Source organism: Asparagus officinalis, chromosome 8 (genome assembly GCF_001876935.1).
Source record: "Asparagus officinalis chromosome 8, Aspof.V1, whole genome shotgun sequence".
NCBI lineage: Eukaryota > Viridiplantae > Streptophyta > Magnoliopsida > Asparagales > Asparagaceae > Asparagus > Asparagus officinalis.
In genome coordinates, this window is record NC_033801.1 from 70,457,783 (window position 1) to 70,469,276 (window position 11,494).

General features: G+C 42.5%; 1 long non-coding RNA gene across 2 annotated transcripts; it reads right to left on the reverse strand.

Moving 5' to 3' along the window:
- On the reverse strand, positions 3,210 to 5,745 carry LOC109821007. Of its 2 annotated transcripts, XR_002241935.1 has the most exons (6): positions 5,484 to 5,745; positions 5,134 to 5,219; positions 4,901 to 5,041; positions 4,231 to 4,412; positions 3,479 to 3,661; positions 3,210 to 3,248 (listed from the first exon to the last, which is right to left on the reverse strand). It is a non-coding gene; the product is annotated as an uncharacterized LOC109821007 (long non-coding RNA). The 2 variants fall into 2 exon arrangements; XR_002241934.1 differs by lacking the exons at positions 4,901 to 5,041; positions 5,134 to 5,219.

Genomic DNA, 11,494 nt, shown 5'->3' on the forward strand with positions numbered 1-11,494 from the left:
CAAAGTTGATATTATGGATATATAGATGAGCTTAAGACTCATTCATAGGGCACCGATCGATGGTGAAGGGGGAAAAAGACATACCATCAGACAAAGAACATCCTCTTGCGAGCAAGTATAGTGGGATATTTGGCACATTACGAAACTTATTCAATATGTCATTTAATGTTTATCAGTAAAGCTATTGTCTATCCATACAGTTGTAATTTTTCTGATAATGATGATAGAAATGTAATAACTACATAGATACGTCAGATCACCATCTTCTTCCTTCCCTAATAAACATGTCAGGTCACCCTCTTTTTCCTCCCTATCGTAGTACTCTAGAAGACACTTCTTGGATTTTCCTTTTTCCCCTTCTCCAATAAGAGCATTATTAAACCTTAGTGGGGAACTAGTATATATTTCATTCTTTCTTCAATCGTATTTATTTTAGTAGGAATGCTAGATTTACCTATTTTTCAAAATACTATCACTTTGGGCTTTTTGGTTTGTGGATTGTATTTTCAAAAACTTTGAGCATGCGATGGATTTTGAAATATTCATAATCATAATCTTTTTTTTCCCCGTTGACAAAATAGAACCTAAAACCGTCTAGTCATCCACGGTGGGTAAAATCGAACCTATGATCTTTTTTTTGTTATCAATGTTTATATTGAATAATATTTTTATGGAGGAAAATTCTGACCAATTTTGTTTGGTTATACATGAATTTTGTTGATGATATCTAACTGAAATCACAAATCTCACTAAAATTGGTGCAAATTATTTTATGGTTGAAATTTAAAATCTGACAAAAACGTAAATATGACAACAATCAACACAATAAATGCAGTAAAAAAATTCGTTGAATTTCTTCTTTTTCTCAAAAAAGTAATAACCAACAAATTGATTGACTGATCTAGGCTATTTTAGACGATGAAATCTAGATGGAATTGATGAGACAAAAATAATCTTAAGAGAAATTACTTATTCTATTTAATTTTTATATAAAAATATATTCTCAAAAAATATACTTGATGAAAATCAATAAGATTTTGTAAATATTACATGTTCTGAAATTTATTTGAGTCATTGACAAACTTTAGTATTTTTCTGAAAAATATTTTCTAAATATATTAGCAAAAAATTCACAAACTACTGTATAATAAAATATATTTTCCTAAAATCTTTTGGACCAAATTCACTAAGTTTTTTCTAAAAACGTTTTTAGAAATAAATAAAATGAAATTCAATAAATATTTTCTGAAAGGCTAAAAGACCAATTTGATCCTTGCTTTTTATTTTTTCTTTTTTCTCAACTTAGTCACTCTATTTAGATGTAAACTTAATTCTATTTTAATTTTCCGTTAAAAAAAGCCGTTAGATAAAAATTTAAATGACAATTCTACCCTGACCCCTCTTTTCTTAAAGGGTCAATTATAATTCCTGTTAATGTGGCTTCGATTCCTCGGTTAACGGATAGGTAATTAAAATACATTGCCTCCTTAAAAAACTTCAATTCCTCAAAAATATGATACACAACAAAACTTCGAATTTGGGTTACTTCTTAGTAACTGAACGGGAGGTGCGTATGCCTGAAATTTAATGTCAGCTTCTCGCTCTCGCTCCTTTTCATTATCATTTGTATCTGAGAGCGAAGCACAATAAACCAGCCCATAGCATCACAGTGTCAAAAGAATTCAAGACCGAGACATTTATCATAATTAGAAGTGTCCAAAAAGCCCGCGGCCCGGGCCCGACCGGGCCGGTGGCCACGAACCCCGGGCCGGAAACCCGCACAGTCCCCGATTAACTCACCCGCGAACAGTATCGGCTCCCCCAGTCCCCCGACGCTGGACGCGCGCCCCCGGCCCGGAAAACAACGCTCACCCTGGCATGACCGTTGTCAAAAAAAACCGCGGTCGCGGCCGGCAGCCCGGCCCCGGCCGGCGCCAACGCGTCACAATTGACCGTTGCGCGAATTTGGCCAGCCCGTCCCGTCATTTCCTAACCGTTTATGCCGGGTCGGGCCGCCCTGGCCAAACGGTCATATTTGGCCATTTGACCGATTTGCCCCTTAAAACGGTTAAAAAACGGCTAGAATATGAGGGTTTTTTGGTCATTTACCTAGGGGCTGCCTCTATAAATAGAGGGGGTTTCACTTCATTTCCTCACAACAAAACTCATCTACTTCTCTCTAATACTCTGTTATACAATATTATACTCTCTTATATTATCTTATAATCTCTTATATTTTCTAATACTTCTATCAAATAGCTTCTGGATCTGATTATGAAGAGCAAAACCTATCTCCTACCGATCCAGAGATGAGTCCTTCTACAACAACTCCTCCTCCTACCGGTGTTAATCCTGAATCTGGTGGCGATGAATCTACTGCACCAACAGCTCCTAAAAAACCGAGATCTGATGTGTGGAATTTTTTTGAGAAGATAGACGTCACCAAGGATACTACAAGAAATTACATCTTTAACGAATGGATTTTCCTTCGTTAAAGAGCTGAAAACCTTCGTTATTGTATGCTAACGACGGGAAAAAATCCCTTCGTTACCCGTCGTTGAAGCCCTCTTCGCTAAAGGGTCACGAAGGGATATACTACCCGTCGTTATAGAGTCTGTAACGACGGAACATATTACCGTCATTAATATTTACGACGGTAATTATCACCATCGTTACCATCAGTGATGGGGATATTTTTCCGTCGTTACCATCAATGACGGGTATATTTTTCCGTCGTTACCATTAGTTACGGGGATATTTTCCCTTCGTTGAAGACTAACTAATGACGGTTGAATACCGTCGTAAAAGTCCTCATAATGGGTAATTAGTAACCCATCAACAACGGTGCTTTCCTTTCATTTATTAACAAAATACGATTTATAAAACCGTCATTGTAGACTATAAATTTCTAATATACATTAATAATATTTTTTTCATTCATAGGCAACTATCATATTATTCTCAACCTCACACTAAGATTCACAACACAAATATATTAAAAACACCTAATAATGAATAAAAGGGAAAATAAAAACTCCATTCATTAATAACATCAATAAATAAAATTCCACCATCCTCAAATATTCAATACTAATAACAAGAGTTAATATCCTAATTGTTCCAAAGAAAAATACATGAAACTATCTAAAGCAAATTAAAATAATAGTTTGGGAAAGACACATTCTTTCATCTCTAATCATCGTCAAAAGAAGACTCGAGCTACCCCCTCCTAATCTTGCATGGATAGCCTGAAAAATAATAGTTTGGGAAAGACACATTCTTTCATCTCTAATCATCGTCAAAAGAAGACTCGAGCTACCTCCTCCTAATCTTGCATAAATAGCCTGAAAATTTTTAAAAAAATCACATAATTAAGAAATATCAATTAAGCAAACATTATCTTATTAAGTAAAAAATCACATTTTAGTGCAAGTAATCAATATAAAAATATATAAGAGATTTTACAAAAAAAAATTACCTAGTCCTACACATGTTCTCGAGTTTGAGAAGTCAATGAAGGTGATTGCCTAAAAAAAAGTTCTTGTATAGCTTTCACTTGTGACTTCAACTCAGACATCCTTTGTTGTTGTTACTCCTGCTCATCTAAGCGTTGTTGAAGCATCTAGTTCTTTCTCTTTTCTTCTATAACACGTCCTTTGTTCTGTACAAACTTGAGACCTTTTAGCATCTTTTATTCGATGAGTGGCAACAGCATGATGAGCAGACATTTGATTTGGTTCTAGCTTTGCTGTCTATACAAACATGAGAATGTAGCAACAAAAATCTAAGGACCAGGACAACAAACTCTCATGATAACAAAAATCTAGGGACCAGGACAACAAACTCTCATGATATTCAAGCCTAAGGAATAAATTTTATGCATAAACCTTCCATTGCATAGATACCAAATGGACTATATTGCATAACAAGAGAAAGAATATAACATTTGTCAGATATCCCACAAATAAACAAATGCTATAACTATCATGATGTTGACCAAGTTCTACATCTTATACAACTTAGTTAGCAGGTGGAAAAGATGCAGAGAAAAAATAGGTGCTCCACCATGTTTCTTGAACCCAAGTAACCAGAGCTATGAACGATGGATCAAAATCTTATCAGGACTTATTACTAATAACATTAAATATCAACACCTAATTATTAGTTTTCTCCAATAACATTAAGAAAATGTTCATGGATTAAGGAACTTTACAGAAGAAAAGCATATACCTGCTCCAAGCACTTCTTTGCATTCCTATAATCACCGACCACTTGGTATGCATTTGCAAGGTTCACCCATAATGGGCCAGCTTTAGGATCAGCTCTCAACGTTGCAAGTAAGCAATCTTTAGCAACAGTTCCAGCTTCAACTTTTTTTACATAAGCCCCTTCTCCTGCATTAGCTCCTGGACCTAGAAGTTGAACAAAAGATTAGAATGTTTCAGTGTATACTCAATTGTCATTTTGAAAAAACTATCTCAGTATACTCAATAGCTCTCACATGCAGAAAGAATAGAATTTGTTCAAATGACACCAATAAGAAATCTACAGTTTATGATAGTAACTGACAATGCAGCCAAAGAGAGATATTTGTCAATCCAGAAACAAAATATAGGACATCTTACATGTTTCAGCAAAGAAAAGTTTGCATAAAGACAAGGAGCTTTAGCAAATGTAAGTTAATTTCTCAATGGATATAAAGGAAGTGCAATATGAGACAATTAAGAAAAAAAATATAATGTGATTGAAATGCAAAGGGACAAGTTATAAACTTGTACTATCCTAAGATGAGGACACGAGAACCCACGGTAAAAATGGTGATATTATAAACATCAAATTTCAGCAAATTTACAATACTAACACTACAATGGCATTTTAACTCCATATATTAGGGTCATACCTGGAACGACAGATCCATATTTGCATAAGATGATAACAGCATAGTTGATCAGAGCAGCAAGATGGTTTTGATCTTTCAGAAGCAAATCTTGAAAACATTTAGTTGAAAGCTCAAGTTTGCCACTGAAAGTATATAGTGCCACTGAAAGTATATAGTTATCAAATCATTCATACAAAAAATCAGAAAGAAAAGACCTATGGAAGACATAATAAAGACATTGTTCAACCACTAACCTTAGTTAATCTAAGTAAATAAACTCCAGCAGCTAGAGAAGTGTAATCGTCCCATTTCCGTTTCCAGAGGACGTTACGAAGAAGTCCTGTAGATAGATAACGTAGAGCATCAACTTTGCGTTCAGGCTATTCAAAACACAATTGCATTCTTGGAAAATGACAATTACAGAGGAAAATAAGTGACAGAATTGGATATACAGTTTGTAGGCTGTGTAAATACATAATTAAGATATAATTATTGGTTGGAAACAGAGGACGAACTTGCAAGAGGGTCCATGAAATAACTTTGACAAGATAGCTAGAAAGCAAACATTACATTGAAGTCTGAATGCTGAAAAAGAGAGATTCACCTGAGTCAAAGGTTGATGAGAAGCTCCTCTATTCAAATCATCACCACCCTCATCATAAGCTGTACAATGGACACCAAAAAAGCAATTCCATCAGCCATCTTATTTACATAAAATTATGTTTTGACATATAATACTTCTTATAATCCACCAACAAGAACATCAACGAGATAACATAACATAAAAGCTTTGTGTATGTAACAAATCAAACATATTATTATACCATTTACCATGTAATCTAAGCTAAATTACTCAGGAGCAGAAATATAATACCAGGTAAGGACTAGGCCTTTGAGCTTTGATATTAATATCATTCAACGAAGCAAAATCAGATGGCCCGGTCGAAATGTTGTAATCCACCGCCCCATGCATCGGAGTTTGTGGCATCAGAGTCTTGGCTGGAGTCTGTAATGGAGTCTAAGAACAACAAACAATCAACCGAAAAAATCCCTATTAAAGTGATTGTAAGCATGTAAAATTGCTTATAAGTCCCTTGGCATAGCTCGGCGCGATGATTCGACAAACCATCGAGTGACGAGGCGACAAGGTCAACGAATCGCACGCGAGCAACAGAATGCATCCATTCGCATGCGGAATCAAGCCAACGGTTCGGGGAGTCAACGAGTCATCCAAACAAGAGCGAACTCGGATGAATTACGACCGAATCAAGATCGGTTTCGGACTCGAACTCAGAAGTGGATTTACTGCCAAATCAGGAATCCGACTTACTGCCAAATCAGAAAAATGAGTCAAGGTCTGGATAAATCAACCACAGAACCGAATCACGGATAGAACCAAAAACGGAAAACGACGGAACAACGCCTAAGGGGGCTCGGCTTAAGCCGAGCCACCCATAGGTGGCTCGGCCAAAGCGAGCCAGCATGGGTGGCTCGGTCAGTGCCGGCCACCTATAGGTGGCGACACATTCCGTACGCGGCACAGTAAAGAGAGCCTATAAATAGGCCAAGGGTTGTTCATTTCAAAGGTTAGACTTTTGAGAGCCGCGAAACTCTGCCGGATTGAAGATCGAGCTTAGAGTTTTGAAGACTTGAGACTTGGACATCCAGATCTGATCCTCGGCGAGCATCCACGTCACAAAAGGCAGGAGTTCGAGAGGGGGGAAGAACAGATCTGAGATCTACCATGAGATCACACTCCGATCTAAGCTTGGTCTTAGATCCCGAGATACGAGCCGATTATTTCCTAGGAACTAATCCCTCCCGGCTATTATTCCCTTCGTTGAATAATACCCCGTCAATCGTGTAGATCGACCGGGATCTATATCGCGCGGTTGGTCCACAGATAAACCCCGGCGTTGGCAAAGAACCCACACAAGCTGAGTCGACCGCAAAACAGGAGCTCGCGATTTGTTCACAAGGAGAAAGTGTAATTTTTTATTTTATTTTTTTTTTTGATTTCTTGTAACCGGATTAAAAAAGACCGGTCTTTTTAACCACAAAAAGTTGTTATTTTGAGATCACAATGACATCATGAAGAAAGCTACAGTTTTCCCCGCGAACAATCTGGCGACCACAGTGGGAGCCGCCGATCTCGCTGCCGAGATCGTCACGTCGCAGCCGCGGATTCCGATCCCGGTCGAGGAGGAGGTCGAGTATGAGTTCGACCAAGCCAAGTTCGAGGAGTATGTGTCCTCGTCCTGATCTACCTCCCCCCGCAAGTCCAAGAAGTTCTCCTCCAGGAGAAAAGTTCGTTGGTTCGAAGAAGCTTGGAAAGCCAACGAAGCTCTCACCCCAGCTGACGCCAAAGTCACGTCGGATGAAGTTCTGCCGACCTCCAACCAGGTCAACCTAACTCCCGCCAACGCCTCCACTGTTGAAGGCGTTGTGACTCTCTCAAAGAGAGCCCGCCAGAGGCGTCGTCAACGCCTTGCGCGGCAACTCGCCAAGGCGATGGAGTCTACAGACGGATTCCGCTACAACGCGGACCACCAATGAACGGCGACTCCTCCAAGCTGCCAAAGAATGAATGGGTCCGCGTCAAACGGAACCGTTCGACGCTTGAGGAGCGTATCCGCAAGCGCCGCGCGATGTCAGCACAGGCACGGGCTAAAGTCCAGGAAGCCCGTAGAAGACTGCAAAAGGAGGTGACGAAGAAGCCACCACCAACCCGCCAGGTCTGGAAGCTGAAGTCTGAAGTGGCAACTCAGGCCAAAAAGCAACCATCGCAGTCTTCTAAGCAAGGTCAAACTCCGGCGAATCAACCAAAGTCGCTGTTAATTCCTATGGCTACTCCGGGAGATCATGCAGAATCATCCCGAAGGAATAAGCCAGTTTTGGAACGCCTCGGTCCAGTTCCCGATGAGAGAGGCAAAGTTCCAGTTCACGAGCGTTTGGGCCCAATGAAGAAGCCCAGAACGACTCAACACGTTGGGGGTCGCCGTCACCTCCAGTATGACAAAGAGCTTAAGGCAACTGCGCGCACCAATTTGTGCATCGAAGTCCAAGAGCACACTGAAGACTCGCGCCCACAAAGGCACGTTTCGAAGCGTGTAACTTTTGAAAGCCCAAAGAAGGAAATCCAACCTCAGATGGAAACATTATCATCTGATAGTGATAGTGTCATACCTGAGAAGTCGTGCCCGCACACGATAGGTTATTCCGACTGTCAAAATGACGAGTTGTACTATCGTGCTGGGGGTACGAATAGAACCAGGAAGAGGAGTCCCCGAGAACAGGAAATTCAATGCCCCTGTTCCAAACTCATTCGGGCGGTATTGTCTGAATGCAACTGCATCAAGGCGGTCCCCGAAAGAGTTTCAGTTTTTGAAAGACTCAGTGCGGAGACACCAAAACCCAGGCCTAGGCATTTTCAACGAAGAAGAAGGATGATTGAAGACGGAGAATTTCCGAGGGTCACCACCAACATGACCAGCAAAGGGATATCGGCACGGGATGATTTCGAGTCGATTCTGAGAGCCTCCTGGCCTAGAACCCGTCTGCAGTCCGGAACCATCGAGCGAGCAACCTATGGTAGGGTTCGGACAAGACGCCCTTCAGAAGATGAAGAATCTGATGCCGGCTCCGCGGTTGCATCAGATAATACGGTATCCAGCGAGGGACAACCCCGCGAGGCACTTATGATAAGTGCGGAACAAATTGCCAATATGCTTGAAGACGCCTTAGCTAAGCAATAGGAAACCATCAGGTTCGAGATGCAGATGGCCATGCAGAACATGAGAGAAATGCATGACCAACAAATCCAAGCATTGGCGAACCAGCAAGGCGAGCCAAGCCGTTGTAACCCGGTTAATCAGGAGGACGAGGATACGAATGCTCATAATGTCAATGATCCTCCCGTCAATGCAGGTGGTGGCAACGGGAATGCTAGTGAAGATACAGGTGAAAGCCTAAAAATTAAAAACCTCGAGAGCAAAATCAATACATTGATTTCCGCTCAAGAGACGAAAAAGACGGGCATTCCTTGTCCATACCCAAGAGAGTGGGAATCAATCCCATATCCGGCGAAGTTCAGTCTAATTAACTTCACGCCGTTTAATGGGATGGGTTCACCCACTCAGCATTTGATTTACTTCAAATCGCACTTGGGAGTCATCTCTGGTAATGAGCCTCTGATGGTGCGGTCATTCGTTGGCACTCTTCGCGGAGCCGCCTTCGATTGGTATCGTCGCCTCAAGCCAGGAAGCATAAACAGTTGGGACGACATGGAGACGAAGTTCCTTACAAATTTCTTCGACGACGACACCGAGATCTCTATCGGATCGTTGCTCGATGAGAAGCAGAAAGACGGAGAGTTAGTCGACACCTTCGTCAAAAGGTTCCGGAACAAGGCGATGAACTGCAGGGACCCAATCACTGAGGAATTCATCCTCCAGACTTGCCACAACAACCTCGCATTGGACATGTTAGTTGATGCTAATCAAACCTTTCAATTGCAACCTCAGCAACAGCAGCAGCAGCAACGAGCGTCACAACAATCGCAGTCACAATGGCAACAACGGCCTCAGAAGCAGAAGTCTTCAGAGCCAAGATTTCCCAAAGTGTACTCCTTCAAAGATGACGAAGTTCCCGGCATCTTTAAGTACTTGTTGGAGAACAACAAAATTTAGCTGCCAGCGATTGTGGATCAAGAAGGGGCTAGCAAAGTGACGGATCCGAGGTATTGTGCATATCATAGGGCGGTCCATCACCCTACGAAGTTATGCTACCACCTCAAGGACAAGATCCAGGCGCTAATTGATGTAGGCGTTATCACCCCGAAGCCGTCCAAGAATGTTGGAGCAAACGCGGTGTCAATCAGTTTTGGATCGGTGCCCACAACATGGTTCGAGCCGAAACGCGTCACCAAGGTGGGAATGAAGACGGTGAATGATGACCCACATAGACAGCGCCAAAAAGGGCTTGTGCCACATACAGCCCCAAACGGCGAAATCCTCTGGGTTCACCCCGATCTGATTGAAGATGAACAATAGGCTGGATCGTCATCCAAGAAGAAGTCCAAAGAGAAAGGAAAGTCTTGCTGCGGAGTCTATGCTATCCCAGGAGAAGATGACGAAAGAATCATAGCTTTCCCGCTCTCTGAAGAAGAACAAGAAGTTTTTGCGACCCGAAGCGGAAATGAGTATCACTACAACTATCCACCACCTAGTGAGCAGGGGGTGAATAAACGGGGACCAGCCAAAACTCTCACAGAGATGGGGGTGATCACAAGTCCTACACCGGGCAAAGAGGCTCGACGACAGCTGGTGGATAAACCGAGAGAGAAGAATCCCCAGGAGGTGCAGAATCCAAAGCAGTCTCGTTTCAGCCGCCCGATTGGAAGTGACAAACCGGAAAGCTCGAAGACTCCGCAAATCTTCGATATAATGGCTCAACTAGCTAACATTCCAGCACGGATAACGCTGTATGAGTGTAGGGTGAAAATTTGATTTCCCGAAAATAGGGAGTGTTTGTTTGTATTAATAAGAAGGCTTATTACAAACTAACAAATCAAATGTTTATAACAGAAGCAGAGGGAAAGCCCTCTTTGTTTTGTGTGGGGACTTTAGGTGGCTACAGGATGCTTCGCTCGATGCTCGTGTCGAGTCTGCTTCCCTTGGACCGTTCGAATGAGGTTGCTGGCGAGTCTGCTTCCCTTGGACCGTTCAAATGAGGTTGCTGGGGAGCTTCAGTACGCAGTAGAAGCTCGGGCCAATAGAGTTCAGGTCTGCTTAGTTCGTTGGCGATCGGAGCTCGGAACTAGGCGGTGGTGCTGTAATGCAAGGATCTGCTAACAGCTTGGTCTCAACTCTTTTTCTCCAAGTTTTGCGACCTCCTCTCCAGTGTGCTGGAAGGGGCTTTTAAATGGAAGAAGGACAGCTTGACTCCTCCTTGAATTGCGGGATGTGACCACATCTTCTTCAGAGACGTCCAGCTGCCATGAACGGTCATTCCAGGGATTGTGCTCTATGTCCTGTCACCTACGATGGGAAGGCCCATTCTTGTGTGTGAGGCAACGAACAACTGCTATCCGAGTGGATTTGACCAGCATTAATGAACCGCATTTATGAGTTCGCAGATCGATGAAGTGTCTGTCCGATCACTTGTACTGTGCGTGACCGCCCGGCGTGCTTTGAGCACGGTGCTTTCTCCTTTCCGGTCAGGAGAGGCGGCGAAGTAGGTGCACAGTACTCGAGTGGGTCTAGCCAGCTTGCTGAGTGCCGGCGGATCCAGCTCTTGACTCAGACAGCCGAGGTGAGTCGCATTTATGAATGCTCAGGTTGACTCGACACCTGTCCAGTCCTTCGTGTTGTGCGTACTGCAAGCGGCCGTTTGACGGTCTTGGGGTACTGTGCCCTCTCCCTTCGGGTCGACAGGGATGGGAAGGCCCATCTCAGCATGTGGGGTAGCGGATACCCAGCTGTACTGACGATCTTGGGGTTTGCTGGCAGATTCGACCCTGAACTCGGGCAGGCGAGTTGGGTGAAGGGCGAACTTCCGCCATCCTGATCGTTCTCCACTCGTGCTGGCGAGCCGACCGTTAGGCGAACCTAGAAT